At 43.9% G+C, this 18228-nt stretch overlaps 2 long non-coding RNA genes across 2 annotated transcripts in view; one reads left to right on the top strand and one right to left on the bottom strand.

Annotated features, from left to right (window-relative positions):
* LOC128872114 (uncharacterized) overlaps positions 1-18228 on the top strand; it is a 230946-nt gene that overhangs the window by 30620 nt on the left and 182098 nt on the right. Inside the window, exon 3 of the long non-coding RNA XR_008456101.1 lies at positions 13249-13339. This is a non-coding gene — a long non-coding RNA (uncharacterized LOC128872114). The remainder of the gene's footprint in view (positions 1-13248; positions 13340-18228) is intronic.
* Positions 1-18228, bottom strand: part of LOC128872116 (uncharacterized) — a 272991-nt gene that overhangs the window by 90769 nt on the left and 163994 nt on the right. The window contains exon 4 of the long non-coding RNA XR_008456102.1: positions 3166-3258. This is a non-coding gene — a long non-coding RNA (uncharacterized LOC128872116). The remainder of the gene's footprint in view (positions 1-3165; positions 3259-18228) is intronic.

The raw sequence follows: 18228 nt of genomic DNA, 5'->3' as shown, positions 1-18228 counted from the left end.
TGAAACTACTTTCGAAGAACTGGGGGAACAAGTTTGACAAAATGGTCGTTAAGATCGTGCACGAGATATCGGTAATCGTTTCAAATCGTATCCGAAACAGCATAATAAAATAAAAAACAAACAAAAAACACACATAAAATACGTCCTGACGAACGTGCGAGGTAAATATTTTACAACCCAACTTTAATTTCATTTTCTCCATCCCTCCCCACACTCCCTAAAAAAAACTTCAATCATCTCGGAGAGGAATAATTTAATTTCAAGAATTTCGGTTTACTTTTTCATATAAGCTCTTCCTTCATTCTTTGACTGCAATATTCTGGACACCCCGTGCATGGCTGGGCGCCTTCTCTCATTTGAACGTCGTAATTTTCGAATTTTCGTGGAGGTTCGCCCCGCGGCTTGAGCGGCTTGCGCTGTAAATTTTTTTACAGCTCGCACTTAGTCACAGAAAAGTTCCCGTTGGATTGCACTTGGCCGCGTCCACGGTCGGTGAAAAAATTTTATCGGTCGCAGAAGTTTCTAATTCGCTTAACCGGCGCCGCTGGGACAAAAGGAAAAAGGAAAACAAAAAGAAAGGACGGGAGGAACTTTTCAACCGTCGCTGCCAGAGAAATTCCTCTCGCCGGCGACTGGCGGCTGTTTCCTCGTGGTCTCGCGAGTTGGTTTTAATTTTTCGCGGATAAACAACCTACTCGACGGGCGTCTCGAAATTAACTCGATTTAAGATGGACGTAGCGAAATTTAAAGGAGGAGGAATCGAAGTGGGCCGTTCAAAATTTAAATGGAAGGTGAAATGGATTGAAATAGGTAATTTGTTTCAAGATTTAGGAAGGGAAGATTTGTTTACTAAAAAAGGGTTTACTAAGAGTTTACTGAAGCGAGAAGAACTGTGTACTGTGGGGAGATTAGGTGTTGGATAGCGAGTCTGATTGGTAAGAGTATAACCAAGGAAATTATACTTGTAGGATTCTATACTATGATCTGGACCTAAACTGTAGCATTTTCGGGGATTATACTGTTACCAATCAGACCTGTCCACTTTTCATCTCTGGACAGTATATTTGTAGGACACTAGTCTTTAATCGTGTTTTAATTAGCATAGTTATACTCTAGAATTCCATATTATGGTATTTATTGAGTGTATTTAGTGAAATTCTGTGGCATAATTTATCAATCAGAACAACTATCCATTTTGTCATCTCTTCACAATACATATGTAGGACCAGCAGTCTTTAATTGTGTTTTAATTACCATAGTTACAGTCTAGAATTCCACGTCATACTATGTATTACACTGTGGAATTCTATGATAAAATTAAGGAGATTAAATTATCACCAATCAGAACCACTAGCCACCATCTAACATCTGCACGATACATATACTCAATGAACGCCCCAAAGGAGTCATACTATGTAAAAACAAATGAAAATTTGACCAGTTATCGAAACCAGAAAGAGACACGAGAAGTCCAGAAAAGGTCTGTCTCAATTTCAACCCCTTCTTTCGCCAGATGTGAGTCGTGTTATTGATTACTCTGCGCCACTTCTGATGGAATTTCGAAGTCTGGAAAAAACGTACTTTTGAGTGGTTTTCTGGGGCACTTCAACCACTGTCCAGCGCGCCGCGTCGGAGAACAAATGATTTAACGAGCGAAGGGCTGGAAACCCGACAGTGGCAGCCAACCGGGAAATGAGGGAGAGAGAACGGGGAAAGGGAGGAAATATGGTCGGGCCTCGCGAGCAAGAGACGATGGAATTCGAAACCGCGCCTTTCTCGACCGCAGTGGCCCGTTTTAAAGCTGCCACGGGACGATTAAGCCCGTCCGCTATATTCTACAATCAACGAAGGGTTAGGTGTTGATTTTCGACGCCCGTGAATTCTCTCCCGATAGCGACGTCACAGTTTCGGACAAGCAATTATCAGAATTTCTTTCGGAACTCGAATATATTCCGCGCTGCGATCGCCACGGCGGAGTTTCTTTCGCAACAATTTCAACGCGATCCGCGTTTCACGGAAATCGATTAAAAAAAATTTCGACCAGTGTGAAAGGAACGCGTCGACGAGAGAAGAGCGTCCGTCACGAACGGCGTCGAAAAAAGTGGGTCGTTAATTCGGAATCGTGGCTCGCAGGTGTACCCTTCCCGCCATCACTCGTGTACGTGTTATTTTTCTTCTCCTTTTTTTTTTTATTCTTCATATGTCATCGCGGATCCGTCATATACCTCTTCCCGTATTTTTTTTTTGTCTGTTCTTCCAGCGACGAAGCCACCACTCCGACCGCGTACAACCTCGATCACCGATGCTCGTCCGTTTGGATTATGATGACCCATCCACCACGGTCAGCTCGTTCAGTTTTCGATTTATGGATAACCGATAACCGGATTCGTTCGTCTCCTTCGCCTCCGGAGTTCGTTCTCCGCTTGCTGCGCGTGTTTTTTACGAGGACACCTGGACGATAACCATCGCGAAGCCACCGTCGCCGACGGAATTTTTCTTAGTCATCGTTTCCGAGCCTGGCTCGAGGCTGCGAGATCGGTTTTTTCGAAGGGGTGGAGCAGGTAACACATGATGTCGAACAGTAATGCTCAAACTATCGTCAGGACATGGAATCTTTCAAGGATCAAGGATCCTCGAATTTTTGATACTTGATTTAGTACTTGGTTGTAGTATTCAATACTTGTTGAATTTTAGGAGATTATTCTGGTACCAATCAGTCGCGAGACATCTCATATCTGCACAGTATATATGCAGGACACTAGTGTTTGATTGGATTTTAATTATTATAGTTACACTCTAGAATTCCATATTATAGTATTACTAGCCATCTTTTCATCTCTACACAATACATGTGCAGGACACCAGTCTTTAATTGTGATTTAATTACCGTAGTTATAGTCTAGAATTCTATGTTATAGAATATATTAGACTGTGAAATTCTAATTACCACTGCGAAATTAATTCAGGAGATTAAATTATCACCAATCAGAACTACAAGCCAACATCTCATCTCTGCACGATACATATACCCAATTTGTATTTGTACCTAAGTATTTACTCTTGTTTCGATATACCCACCATCGTCACGCGACATAGTCTACACTAAGAGACGTACGTTATTTAGGACGTGTTACTTACACACGTAAGACAGGAAAACGCACTCACCAGAACACGTGGCTGCCTGTAGAAGTGGATCAAGCAGCAGACATCGCGAGGGCGGCGCTAGTGTCGCTCCCGTAATAACTTCCACGGTCCTTCCTGGAACACATCGTCAAATTATATCAGCCTAGCACCCATAACACATTAATAAAATTACCGTAATCATACAGGAGCCTAAAATTCTATCCCTTCGAACGTCTTTATCCCTTCGCAACGCCCTCTGCTTCAGAGAATTCCGTGAGTAGCAGACGAGCAGCGAAATGTCCCCGGCCCAACACCAAGGGATAGTATCAGCGCTATTGGTCAAACGCTTTAAACCTCGGATAATCCTCCGCTGGTTTAAAATCCCGGTCGCTCGTCTCCTCCGCACGCCCCCGCCCCCGCGCTCGTCTCGCAGCCGCCATTCGCAACCACCGTCACCGCTATTCCGAGGATCCCTGTCCCTCCGCGGTCGCCGCGACGGTTTAGCCCCTTTTTGCGGAAGCGGCTGGACGAACGGACGAGATTAAAGCGAACAACAGACGGTATCCGGTCCGGTAATATTATTAAAAAGGGAGGCTCCGTCGGCGATAGGATCGCGCGCGTACGGACGCGCGTAACCGAGGGTAAGGGGACATGGTCATTGTTCGCGCTTTCGGGAGAACCCCGTTTCGCAATATCGCGGCCTTCCGAAACGTTGGCGCCGGTTATTAAATTTGTTAGGAGTTATTGGACCGGTCGCGCGCTGGATTACCGATACTCGAGCAGATTTTTGGGATGATTGTTGCCACGTGGTGGGTGAGTCCCTCTCTGGAACTCGTCGCTAGAGTCGCTGCTATACTGTTTCGAGGAGGGACTTCAGTGCGAGAACTTGATTCTTTTTTGAGGTTATTTGACGAGATTGCAAGGCCACCTTGAATATTTTATTTTTTCGATGTTCGTGTAACGGTCGCTGTTGAACAAATTTCGGAATGGGATAGTACACGGTCGGTCTCCGAGTGTCCCAGGGTCTGAGGCATGGTCCCCTTAACACTTCATCTACAGGCCTATTTAGAAACAGTCTTCAATCCAAAAAAGAATTTTGTACAGTAGCGTATGCCGATCTAGGCTGACAATAATTCCTCCATGCTGTTACTGGGTACATTGAGAACCAAGTCTGTTTCCGAACACTGGACATTATACATAGGCAACCATCGACGCAGTAAATAAATTCGATTAGCTAAATACTGAAATGGAAAAGCCTATAAATAGACTCCCGGTGAATAAAGCATTAAGTAGCCTTATTATCGAGTTCCCTAACGTGTCCAGGCTTCCTCTTCCTCGCTCTCGTTGGCCTAACCAACCGCCGCAATCGCGATCCGAAGCGTTTCCCCATCCTTTTCCCTTCGCCAAAGACAAACCTCGCGACACAAAGTACCCAAAGTCCCTCGTTTTAATTCCTACGTCGGCAAACGTCGGATCGAACCCTTTCCGCGCGACACCGCAGTACTTTTTGTTTCCCGTGTTTTCCCCCCATTTTCTCGCGAACGTAACCAAAGTCTACGATCGTCGCCTCGCTGCAAAGAGGATTAACGCTGGCCGGTCCGATCAAACGAACTTTTGTCGAAACGCGCGCCGGCGAACGGAGCGGGGCACGGTTTGTTTGAACTGTCGGCTTCGGCCGACAGCTGCGCCAGAAAGGTTAAGCTTCGATGGGATTTGGCGTTTCGCGATGAAAAATATCGGCATTACGATCAAACGGTATTACAACGTGTTTACAATATATTCACCGTCGACGGTGCGTATCGCGCTATTTTTAATAATACCCGGCAAGAAGATTACCGGCGCATAAATCAAAAGCTGACGTTCCATTGCCGCCTGGCGAACCGGCGCGTTCGTATAATCCGCAACTTTTAAAGCCCGCTGGGAGCGGCCGGGACGATTCAATAAAACCGAACAACTTTTCACGACCGTTCGAATTAATATCCCCGCGCGACAAACACCGGAATTATGCGCGGTCGAAACGCCGACGTGCGTCCGACGTGGCGGGTCGGGAGGAAATTTCTGAAGGCGAAAATCTTGGTCTTATTGGGCTCGATCCCGCAGGGACACCTCCGAGAGGAAGACAGGGAAGGTGTTGAAGATACAAATCGATGAAGATTCTTGTTGGGAAGGGGACTATTAATCGCGTGACATGCTTGCGGAGCTATTTATCCGGAAATTCGGAAAGTTAAGAATTTAATTTTTTAGGTGCTCTGTCTCCATAATTCTTAAAGATAAGGCTAGGATATACAGCCAATCCCATAAATATTCATACCCTCCATGTCTATTGAAGAAATTTGACTAAACTAAATTGTAGCAGGTTTGATGTTTCAGAATAAATTTTTCTTTATAAGTATATAACAGTGTAAAGTATATTCATATACATATTTATAATGGCACCATCAAATCCATTATTCGATTCATATAAATTTCTTAAATAGTCATAGACAGTACGAAATATTTACGAGACTATATATTGCAGATATATCTTGATTTAAATACATTTGTTTTGTTTTTATATCATTCTTTGTTCAGGTATATCAAGTCTAAGAATTAAATTTTTGAGATGCTCTGTTTCTATGACTCCTGAAGATATACAAATTTTCAGCACAAATGAAAAATGTCACAACGTAAAAAAAAGATATATATATATATACAAGTCGAATTGAGTAACCTTTTTCAAAGTCGGTTAAAAATTATAACGAAATCTCTTGATAGATGCCTCGTGCCTATTTACGAAGGCGTCCATGGTTTTCTGGAGGAGCGATTGCGTTCACTCCGTCTGACTATAGAAGTAGCATTCTACTCGACTGGTCAAGGGACTCCCGCGCCTCTGGTCTGACCAAGGACGACCTGTTCCAATTATTTGACCGAGAGTCTGCTCTACCTGTCCGATCAAGGGAATCACTTTCTACTCGAGCGATCAAAGGAGTCCTGGTCTGTTTGTCTGGTCTAGGATTGATCAGTTCAACTAATTTCGCCGGCGGGCTCTATCTGTCTGGACGGAACCAGACGACATTTCACTTGTCTGGCTACATACGTATGTACACTGTCGCGGGACAATGAAATTACGAACCGGGAATTACAACGACAAATGTTATAAAGTATTCTGTAACACAATATCATAGTACTTTTAAATTAACTATTTTTAAATTAAAAATTATTTCAATTAATAGTAGCGTGTAGTTATTCTTATTTGTATCCTCTGTATGCTTATTTCCTATTTTCATGAATTCCTGTTTCGAATAACCATCATTTCATTCTTCTCGAAAGTAACGACCATATTAATTCTGAAAGCCACTCCGACTATATACCCGTTAATTATTTTCTATTTTTAAAGATTCAAAGAACTAATACCCCATTTTGTAAAACCCTCGTCAAACTTGAAGACCCAACCCTCGAGTAATTAAATACATTTATCGCGTTCTTCTCGAAAGTAACGAACGTATTAATCCTCGGGTTCTGATAATATCGATACACCCGCTGCCGAGAGACTTGCTGTCGGTGGTTCCCGAGGGAATGCTCGCTGGGGCTCGTTCAAGACTTCCTACTTAGCGATGGGAGAGAACGAAGGTTAAGGATCGGGGGCAGTTTGTTCCAGTGCTCGGCCAAGTCTAATTAGAAAAGTCAATATCGACGCGGTCGGGTCACGAGTCCCTCGGTGTTCATTATATTATAATATTCTCGGAAGTATCAGGGACCTCCCTCGATGCTTTTAAGACCGCGACGTTTCCCGCAAGCGAATTGGCGTCGTTATCTAGACCAATGGGACCTCGGGCTTCTTCTTTTTTTGCCTTTAACGCGATTAGTTTCGGATACGACGCCGTCGACTATTTATACAGGGCGATTCCGGCGACTGGAGAAAATGGAAAAAGAAAACGGGGCGGGAATATTTTGCATGATTTCCTATTATTTTCTCTCGAGTACATTGCGGCACTTTGGAAGGGGTAATTATAATTTTTTCAAAAGTTAGCTATAGGGCGCTCAGGAGAATTATTATTTAAAGGTAAACATAAGGAATAAAGTACCGAGCGAATTTTAGACTTGAATTAAAAGTTAAATAATAGACTCCTGGCAGGTGAATAAATTTATTTATATATTGGTAAGTAATTTATGATCCATGTTTGAAAATTTAGGTGTAGGGTACTCAGAAAAATTATTACTTAAAGATAAACATACGAAATAAAGTACCGAGTGAATTTTAGACATGAATTAAAAACGAAATAATAGACTTCTAGCAATTTGATAAATTTATTTATATATCGATAATTAATTAAATATCCACGATCGATGTGCTACTCGTTACCATTTCTCCAACGAACCACTTTTTCCCGGATCAGAACAAAGTTCAGTTCGCAAAGGGTCAACGTCAATTATCTACTTTTTATTTCCTTTTACAAAAAAAAAAAAAAAACATGATGCAATATTTAGCCGCGTACGTATCGCAGGGTGCAAAGCTTCGAAGCTCGACTCAAAAAATTCCCTGTTGGAATTCGATTGCGAACGCTGCTGGGGAAAATTTACGAGGTAGAGTGCGGGAGGAGGGTGTTCCTTATCAAACGCGACGAAACATGGGTCCAGGTCAGATCCGATCAATCGTCGACGGATTTTGAAGCGTAGCACGGGTCAGAAGCGCGGTAATCGCGGCTCCCCGTGCTTTGACGTTTCCTCGTCGATCCGCTTGAACCCAGGGGGACATTCGTTCTCGTATCTGTCGCGGCTGTCGCAAGTTTATCGCCGACAAAACGCGGCGGCGCTCGTTAACGCCCGTGAAATACGGTCGTCCCGTAACGAAGGGACTCTTTCGGTGCCGATATCCTGCTCGCCCCGCCGTTTATTACTCGTCGGGACACCGTTTCCGGCGGCCTCCCCCACCCCGACCGCGTTACGGAGCTCTAAACGAGCGTTATAATGACCATTGGTCAACGTTGATTAAAAAACCTTCAACGGACCAACGCTGGACCGCGTCGGTAGCCGAATCGTATGGGGAGGATCGATCTATGTCAACCTGGTGGGCAAAAGTTACGTATTTTCAGCGCTGAAGTTAAATTGAGACCCTTGTCTGGATAGTTCGTGTAATTTTTGTCCCTCTTGAGAGACATGTTTCGGTGTAATTAAGATTATTGGTAATTAATCGGTGATTATTCGTAAAATTGTGGGGATTATTGACACTTTCGTGAATGTTCAATGACGTATGAGCGAGTTGACCCAATATTCCATCAGGCAAGCGGAACGATGTCCATACCTGGTCAGACACGTCGGATAACCACGTGGCGTGTCGGACAAGTAGCTCGAGCTTGTCCCTGGTCAGACAAGTGATCCGAACTTGTATCTGCCCAGACGAGTGGAACGATGTCCATACCTGGTCAGACACGTCGAATCAACCAGGTGGCTTGTCGGGGAAGTAGTACAAGCTCGTTCGTAGTCGGACAAGTAGACAACAATACCCATATCATCAGGCAATAATAATAATTATGCAATATTGTACCCGAACAATCGCGATGTTAACACGTCGATCGTCAGACTGATTCACAGGGAACGGTCTGCGGGACTAAAATTTTGTCTCGAGACAATTAAAAACTACAAAACCTAATTCTCTCCAGATTTGTTTTCATTAATATCTAGCTCTGAAAATAATGAATTATTCAAGTTCCTTAGCGAAATGCTCCGTCACTTATATGTGGACTAAAATTTTGTCTCGAATTAGAAACTACTGAACCTAACATTCGTCGCGTTACTTATTTTTGTACTCTCATCAAAATTTACGAATTCTCTCCAGATTCGTTTTCAATTAATATTTAGATCTCAAAATCATTAATTATTCGAATATTAATTATTCCTTAGCGAAAAGCTCTGTCACCCATATACTTCATTGTTGTTATTGTTCCATTGTTTCAATAAAATTCTTAATATTCCTGCAGAGGACGTACGAAATCCGTTTCGCTGTTATAAGGAACGAACATCCTCCACGCGAAGAACGCGACGATACTTCAGGACGGATTCCGCTTCGATAGGGGCTGATCCGTGGATTATCCCGCGGGTGGAGCGCTTACCCAGAGGAAACCCGGAGACTTTCTTGCATTAACTAGTCTCGGTGGCGTGAACCATTCCGCCTGATCGTTAGGGGCCCGTTACTACTCTCGAATACCGAGCTGTATTTCTATATATATGTCGTATTTCGTGTCGTGAAAGTAGCAAACGTTGAGAATTTTTATTTTATTAAACTGTCCAAGGTATCCTTTCTAAACTATTTATTTCATTTCTCTCTGAAGCTTTCCCTTTTAAGAAAAATTAAATTACGGTCACGTGTAAAATGGTAAATAAAATTCTCCCTCTTTAAAATGACACTTGCACTTCTTCGGAAGGGCAAAGAAAGACTCGAGCTTAACGCTCGCTGGCTTGACCGGAAATCTTCACCTTGGACTCGGGGGTATTTCCGTACTACCCCCTCGGGGAGAGGATCGAACGGCAAACACATAGCCGTAAGCTTCGCGTGAGCTTAAATTCCGGTTAAATGGAACGTTTGATACGTCAAGAGCGTAATGGCGTGTGTCGTGATAGAAGGAACGGATTCGGCCGCAGCTCACGATGGTACGTACCGGCGTTCGCTTCGCCAGCCGAGATTAGGCTCTCCGATCGGTTCGTCGAGGAAGATTCCTCGGCGCCATTACGAGGCGATTTTATTGGACACTGAGAAACGGACCGATCCGAGTCTTTACCATCCTAAAGTGTGCAGAGTCGTTTTGAAAATTAAAGGAAGAAGAAAGAATAGAGGTCGATGCGGTAAAAATTTCAGAACTTGTTACTTGGGATGCTATTCTTCATATTGGAGACTCTATTTTCTTTTTTATTTACTTCTTTAGTTTTTAGCGCAACTAGGTAATTGGAAGAAGCGAAGGCGTCGATGATGATAAGAAAATGAGAGAAAATGAGACAAAATTTGAGGCTCAACTTTTGATAAATTTACAAGTGTCTTAAAAATGCAAAAAATTGTATATATCCAAAAGAACTGAATCAAACGTGGTCTCGTCTTAACTGTCTTCATCTTCCTGTGTCTGAACTCTCGAGCAAGGCTTTAGAGACACCAGGGACCGAAAGTACAGGGTGAACAAAAATAAAACGCCTCGGTGCAATAACAGATCCGACTCTATTTTTCGAAGAACGCGTGACCGGCCATAAAGCGGCTTTGATTAAGCGTTTTAATTACCGACGCGACCGCTCGGTTTTGTAAGTCGTAATAGGGCGCGGGCGCGGTTTACACGCGCGCACTTCATTAACGCTGGGGTTGGAAAAGCTCCGAGCTTTATTGCTGGTTAACTAGCCGAAAGCGGGACCCGTTCGTCACGACCGCGGACGGAAATTTATCAATTTCGACGAACGAGGCGCTCCGCGAAGCCGGCCAGGCCGACGTCAGCGACGAATCCGCGAAAAGCTTCGACGATAACGCGAAAGCTCGTCGAAGAGGACGGTCGCGAGCCTCGATTAATCCGAGCGGAATTCTCGGCTGGCTGTTCAACCGCGCGATTTGTATTATTTGCATAATTCGTGTAACACGTACAGAATGCGTAACTCTTTGAAGGGAATTCTTTGGATGAATCGTGCAGCATTCCATGCTTAATTGGGTAAATCTGTTCACCCGATATTATTCGCGCAATTTGTACATGTAGACTTTGTACGAATCGTACAGTTTGTATTATTCGTTTATGTGTATAGAGTTTACGGTATACATGATTAGTGTGCGATTCTCAATTTTTGTATTCTCTGAATAATTTGTATAATTCGGTGAGTGTATGCAGAGTGTCCCAGAAATGTTGGAGGTCTTTGAAAGGGGTGATTCAGGGGGAGATTTGAAATAATTTTTGCCTTAGCGGAAATGTTGTCCGAGGCTTCGTTAAAAAAAAATTCTTGAATTTCGACTGAGAGGATTGGGCGTGCCCGCCTTTAAAGAGCGAATAAGCTCGCTTGGTAGCGTTTCGGAACGCTTCTCAAAATCGCGAAACGTTAAAGCTCGATCCATCCAAGCAGATGTTCCAGCGGCGATCCTCGACAGTGAACTGAGAGCCCCTGAAGGAGATACACCAATTCGTAGTCGGAGAATTAATCGGATTGACTGCGAGCGACCTTCGCTTCTTTTCGAGCCGTTCTCACATTGTCCGTGATCCTCCAAGGATTATCCGAATAAGGTTCTTTCGCTAGCTCGTAGATTTCGTCGGACCGTGCGGTCAGGGAAGCCGCCGAGAGTGAGAGAGAGAGAAACGACGGCAAAGCCGCGGAAAACGGTGAAACGGAAGCCTCCGCGGGAAGACAGTCGACCGTCGCGGAGAAAGAAAAACGAAAGACGACGGGGAAACAAATAAAGCAGAGTGGAAACGCGAATCGAGGGAAAACGTTTGTAATGCGAAAGCGACTCGCTTCTCGCAGCATTAGGGAAATTGAAACGGGTTTCTTTATCTGTCGAGGATCCAGGGATAGCGCCTGGACGCGGGATCGAGCATACGTATTTTTCCGACGGGGCCAGAGGTTCTGGACTCGAGACGATTCGATTCTGCGATAGAGCCGCTCGTCGAACGAGAAATCCTCGAGGATAGGCGTCCATTTCGGGGTTGAGATAGGAAGCGTAACGGGCAACGTCGTTTGCAGATGTGTGCAGGTGTTCGGTAGCTCTGGTTTTGGTACTCTTTTGGTACTCGACTCTTTGGTCGATTACGTGGACATGTTAGTAATTGAATTTCATGTTTGGTTGTGTTTGAAGTGTCTGCGTCGTTTGCAGTTGTTTGTTACCCTTTTTCTTGATATCTTCTCGTCTCTTTGTTCGATTACACGAACATGTTAATAATTAATCTCATGTTCGATCGTATTTGAGTGCGTTCGTGTGGACGTCGTTTAAACCGTGGCTGTTTTATTCCACCTAAATGAATGATTGCTGTTTCCACGACTCGTTGTGCTTCCTATCGTGAACACACGAGGAAGATTCTCTTGGAAATCGTACGCTGAAATTAATCGAAATTCGAGAACATTTGAAATCTTATCCATCCACATTGTTATCCATCTGTAATTTATATTCGTCCCCAACAAACATTCTATTTATCCGGAATTTTATTTTACCATCCACGAAATTTGATTACATTTCCCCCCCCCCTGATTTTCTTCAAGGTTCGTTAATTTTTCCAACAATCCTTTGCGAAAGTTTCGCGTTGATACAACGTCATCAGAATCCGAATACCTCGCGAGATGCCTCGGCCGGTAATCCGCTTTGAATTCATCCTGTCTTCGGCTTTGAAATCATCCAGCTTGCATCTTTATTGAAAACTCGAGAACCTTCAGACAGTAAATACCTCACTTTGTACTCACATCTTCGACGTTCGACGCGGTCTTACCTCAACATTAATATGCAAGCACGGTATCGATCCCGAGGGGAAGTAATCTGAGCCGTGTTACGGCGAAGTGCATGCTTGACCGATAGACAAAGTCACTTCTCTCGGAAACGAAGCATCGTCCTAGGAAGACTCGATACAGTTTCCCCGTCGAAGTCAAAGGGACGAGCAGCTCTTTGGTACGCGGGAAAGACTCGATTCCGTGAAAATTCTGTGCCCCATCCACGGACCTGAAATTTAGTTGTTCGCGTGCGCCACGGGCTCGCCGATTACTTTTACTTTGCTCGAAGCGAAGAGAAAAGACGTTCGTTCGCAGCTACCTGCGCTCGGTGGACGAGCAGTCTAACCAACGAGGCCATTCAAGTCGTTAACAACTTTCTTCTGGCGGCACCTAATGTTACCAAATGGCTTGACTCGAGATATGAATAAAATTATAATTATTCAAATGAGTCTCGAACTACCGAGAATGTAAATGATCGTTAAACTTTCCACTGTACCGTTCGAGTCATAGATTAGAGTCGGTTTAAATCGCGGCGCTATGCAGCCGATGTGTACGCTTTGCTTTCAATTTTTCCCAGGATTCGAATCAATTTTCGTCTGGAATTCGGAGAGAATTTTTTTCGAATTTTATAATTATTTTGGATATAAATTTGATTTCTAATAATTCCAAAGAAATTATAATTGAAATTGAACAGATTCTTTCCATTTGTTACAGGAAGGAAAAAAAGAAACAAAGTTGAATCAGAACCACCCCCGCTATCACCTTGGAAGAATTACTACCGATAACCTCGTCGAGCAGAGAAATGGTGAGTAACACGAATATATTAATAACAAAATAGAAAGGTCCTTCGCTAAAAATTGAGAGGTGGAAATAAAGAACGTGTCCCATCAGGTGTAGCACGCGTAAAAGCCACGACCCATATAAAAAGGTCAAGATAGAGTTTTCCCTGGTTCGGATCAGAGGCCAACATCTTCGCCGTCGAACCGCGACCATAATCCTCGGCCAGATACCGCAAAAAGTATCGCTCGCGGCGAATATTCTCGACTCTATCATCCCCCCCCTCGCGTTAGCGTTACTCTATCCTGTGGAATTCGATATCGGAACACGTCGGACCCAACGAACGGTCAGAGCTGAGAATATCTAACTGGACATCCATCGAGCCCGTGGAAATCCGAGTCGGACCAAATGTATTTCATAATTGCGAGGTCATCGCGATTAATTGGTAACGAATAATCGTATATGATTGGCTCTGGAAGATTACAGAAACTATCGGTTCCTGATCGCAAGCTTCAACTATAGATTGTAATTACTGATCAAACTGGCAATTTTGGAGATCACGGAACGCATGAGCACGATTAGTGATTAGTGAACGGACGAACGTAATTAGGCGGGGGAGGGGAAATAAAATAAAAATTCGGTTGCAGAAGCAATTTTCGTGGAGATGAATAAATTCTTCTGAATTCGAGGGATTGTATTTTTGAATCGGTCTTGAATTCTGCAAAGTGCTGACTTAAACACACACACACACACACACACACCCTCTAATTTGGCATATATTTTCACATATTCCAATGGCACCGGAATCCAAAACCTCCAAATACAAAAGTAATCAACTCAAATTGCAACGCCCTCTGACCCCTATAACCACTGAAAACAAAGAAATCCCTCCCTAAAATTTCAACGTTCGCTTCATCCCTCGAGTTCCCGACCATGTTTCTTCGTCTTTGACCCACCCCCGGCGTTCGTTGCGCCATTCCCATCGCTCTTCCACGTGGAATTCGATATCAGGACACGTTGGACGGTGCGGTCGTATCTGGGAAAATCCACTCGGTGGCCGTGTACGTGCGCCGTTCGCGCAGAAGGACGCGCGGACGAGCACTCCATATCCACGCGAATGTATTTACGATAACGGTGAAGCACGCACGTGCGTATGATATACGGGCCTCGGTAAATCTCGCAACGGGGCCGAACCGCCGCCCCCGGCCTCGCCCGGATGGCCACGGATCCGCGCTTTTGGTATTCATGCTGACAGCCAGCCTTTATTGACTGTGGATAAACCGCGGCGGTTGCGTGTCTCTCTTCACGCACACGCGTGCCTCGGCCTCGAGCCGCGTGTACACGGGACACGTGCGCGGCTACGTGAGCGGTTGTGCGGGCCCGCCGGAACGAAGAAGAACCGGGGCGGCGGTTACATTCGTATGCCGGCGGCGCGTTTCGCAAATACGCTAAGGGCTTTGCTTTTCTGGCACGGGAATCGAACCGTTCCGTGTACACTGGGCGGACGTACACTCGCGGCTACACGCCGGAGCGAACTTGTGCTTTCATAATTTATATCGGTCGAGGCGAAATTTTTCCGAGAGGGAAGGAATGGGTTAATATTTTAGGTTGCCGCAACCGCGAGGCGGAGTCGAAGATAGCGTAGCGGTGGGAGGGGGTGGTTAGATGGAGGAGGGGGATGTTCGAAGGAAGGGGAGGTTCGATGGCACTTCGTGAGGCTGAAATAAGGCGAAATGGGGAATGATGAATTTTGTGGGTTGTTTACTTTGTCGTGTCCGAGAGGGGTTTAGGAATCGAGAGGAGGCATTAAGATTGGGAAGAATTGGAGAAAGATTTTATAGGGGTGACTTTGTGGGCTAAAATAGAAAAATGATCGACGAAGAAATTTGTGGGCCAAGGTGAGAACTGTGTGGGCTAAGTTGAGAAGAATTGGAGGAAGATCTTTTGAGGGTGACTTTGTCGGCTAAAATAGGGAACAATGAGAAATGATGAAATTTGTAGGTTGTTTACTTTGTTGTGTTGGTGAGAGAAATCGTGAGTAGGTATTAAAATTGATAAGAATTCTAGGAGATTTTTAAAGAGTGACTTTGTGGGCTCAAATAGAATATAATAAGATAGAATAAAATATAGGCTTCATCCGTTTAAAAAATAAAGTAATTGCCCCGAGTAAAAATCTGCGTAATTCGAGAACAGACGATTCACCAGATCCAAGGAATTTAATACCGGCTGAAATGATCGCCACCGCGATATTCAGATAGCGCCAATGCGAGAAAACCGGGGTGGCTTTCCTGTTTGCTCGAAACTTGGTGCTTGCAGAGAACTTCCAGGGATCGGTTACCGCTCGTAACTCTCTGATAGCGTGCGCAGGAGGCGTCGCCGCAACTGATGATCCGAGTCGTTGAGAGTTAATGAGAGTTGAATTGAGAAGTGTAACGTGAGGTCGAGAGAACGGCTCCGTGTCGCGCCTTATACGTTACGCGGAACGTTCGAGGCGGCGGTAAATTCTCCCTCGAATTCGAGCGTCCGAAGGAGAACGTTCAAGTGCCGTTAGAGAACTCCATTTTTCTTGGGAAATTACATTTTAATTAGCTCACAGTCGCACCGGTTGAATGGCTTCGAGTAGCCGTTCCAGTAAGTGAAAATTCAGGTGTGAATGCTTGGGAACTGTTGGAGGGGGTTGTTTAACTCCAGACGTACTAAACTGGTCCGGGTTAGGTCTGGCTAAATTTTTCGTTCCTTTAGTGCGATTAAAACATTTTTTCGAGGTGAAAATAGTTAAATTTTCGCGAAGCTATAATGAAAACATAGGGATAAGGTTTCGTCCACGATTTTTATACTGTGTATAAAATAAAAATATTTGAAATAAAATACTTTTATAAATAGATTATATGATTGTACAAGGCCTGCCAACCGCGACCAAGCCCTGAAAATTCGATCGGAGTACTTTTGTCGGATTCTCATAATCAACAAAATAGTCGCCTGACCAGATCCACGTAAAACGAAATTACCCGGACGAAAGCACCGAAAACGGAAAAAGGAAAGGAGGGTGAAAAAGTGAAACGTGGTTTACATGTTCGTTACAGAAAGCTTCCAGTTCGAGGTGTCGCGCGAGAACGGATTTCCTCGCATCTCGAAGACAGACGTCCAGAAGAAACGCTCGACAAGAAGGGAAACCTATTTCCGTCCTCCCCTCCGATTGCCTCTGTCTTCTCATCCCCACTCATGCGTCGACACCCAGCTTCTTCGGAAAAAAGAACGAATTCCAGGTGGATCTGCCTCGTTGCTATTCAAGACAATCGGGGAACGGAACGGTTGCCTCTCGTAACGAGATAGTTTGGATCACTTTTACAATCGATAACTTCGTAACGAACGAGTTTAGGGCACAACTATGTTAGTGCTTGTTTCTAGAGCACAAAAAGCTGCATGGATCTGTATCGTCAGAGATGTAGATTTCCTTTAAGAAAAAAAAGTGCAGTTGCATTTTTCTGATGCACCGATCCACAAAAGTGCATAAAATTAGTTGCATGTTGTGCACCATCCAAAACCATTTAACTTTCACTCATAACATTTTTTTTCTATTCCCAACCATTTAGGAAGTACACCCTGTATATTGTACCAAACTTCAAGTAATTCTGCGATATCCGTTACCATAGAGAAAAGTTATCCTGAAATTTAATTATTTTTAGAGTAATGTGAAATATTAACGGGTCTCTCGAACCTCTTACGTAGATTTTCCAAGAATTGATGTAAAATAATTTTCGTCTATTCGATGAACCCTCACCTTCATTTTCGTAATCTTCTATCATTTTTATTCCGCCTTGTCGAATACTTAGAAAAGTCACCCCTATGTTGGATTTCTTGAAAAGATCCTCCGAGCGCGAGAGTTCGTTTTCCTGGTGAATGAAACTCGTTTAAAAGGACACCCGGTACGTGGTCTGATATTCCGTGCCGAGGAAGCCGCGCTCTTTCCCTCTTTCGCTTGGCAGGCATCGTTTCCTCTTTATCCGTAGCCACTGCATCACCGCACGTCATGCAGCGTTTCGTACTTTCGCCCCTATCTGCGGGTACCAAATCACCGTGCCAAGAGAATTTTGGCTACGGGGCCACGTGTGCGGTTTGTCCTCATCAGACACCGCCGCGAACGTCAGGTATCGCGATTCTTTTTCGTCGGGGTCCAATCACGAAAGTAGCAACGGAGTTCGAACTTTTCAAAGGAGGCTTGGAAATTGAGGTCGAGACCTGACGAAATAATGATGGCAACAATGAACGCGTGGAAGCTCGAGAGGGTGGATATCAGGGGGGCCAGAAAATAATAATCGTTTCTTTTACGTTAAACGAATAAATTTATAATACGTTTTTATTTTTCATGTTTTTCTTTTATTTTTCTTTTATGCAATCGTCCTTGTTATCGAGAATCTTTTGACATCTAGTGTGGAAATTTTCGGTACCTGATCGATAAAAAAATTGATTGGTGGACGGTGAGATGATAAATGATAAACAAGTATTGACATTCGCAGAGACGATGTTAATTTTTGTCTTTCTTAATATTATCTCCACAATTTTTATAGGAAATTAATATTGAATCTATAATTCCACATTCATATCATTAATTTTCACCAAAGACCCGATAATTGAGGTCGATGGTTAATAAAATAATCGAATGTAAACCGAGCTGCCCATTCGATAATACTTTAAATCAAACACCTGAAAATCATACTCTGTTGGCTTGGCAATATGTATAGTAAATTAATATTGTATCCATAATTCCACATTGACATAATTAATTTTCACCAAAGACGTGAAAATTGAAGTCGAGAGCTAATAGAATAACGAATCGCGGACTATCCGGAAATACTTTAATTATTATTAATTGATTCTCGTAAATAACATCGAATGGAAACCAAAGAGTTGGCGAGC

Source organism: Hylaeus volcanicus, chromosome 2, assembly GCF_026283585.1.
Source record: "Hylaeus volcanicus isolate JK05 chromosome 2, UHH_iyHylVolc1.0_haploid, whole genome shotgun sequence".
Classification (NCBI taxonomy): domain Eukaryota; kingdom Metazoa; phylum Arthropoda; class Insecta; order Hymenoptera; family Colletidae; genus Hylaeus; species Hylaeus volcanicus.
This window is presented reverse-complemented; position numbering and strand designations above follow the sequence as displayed.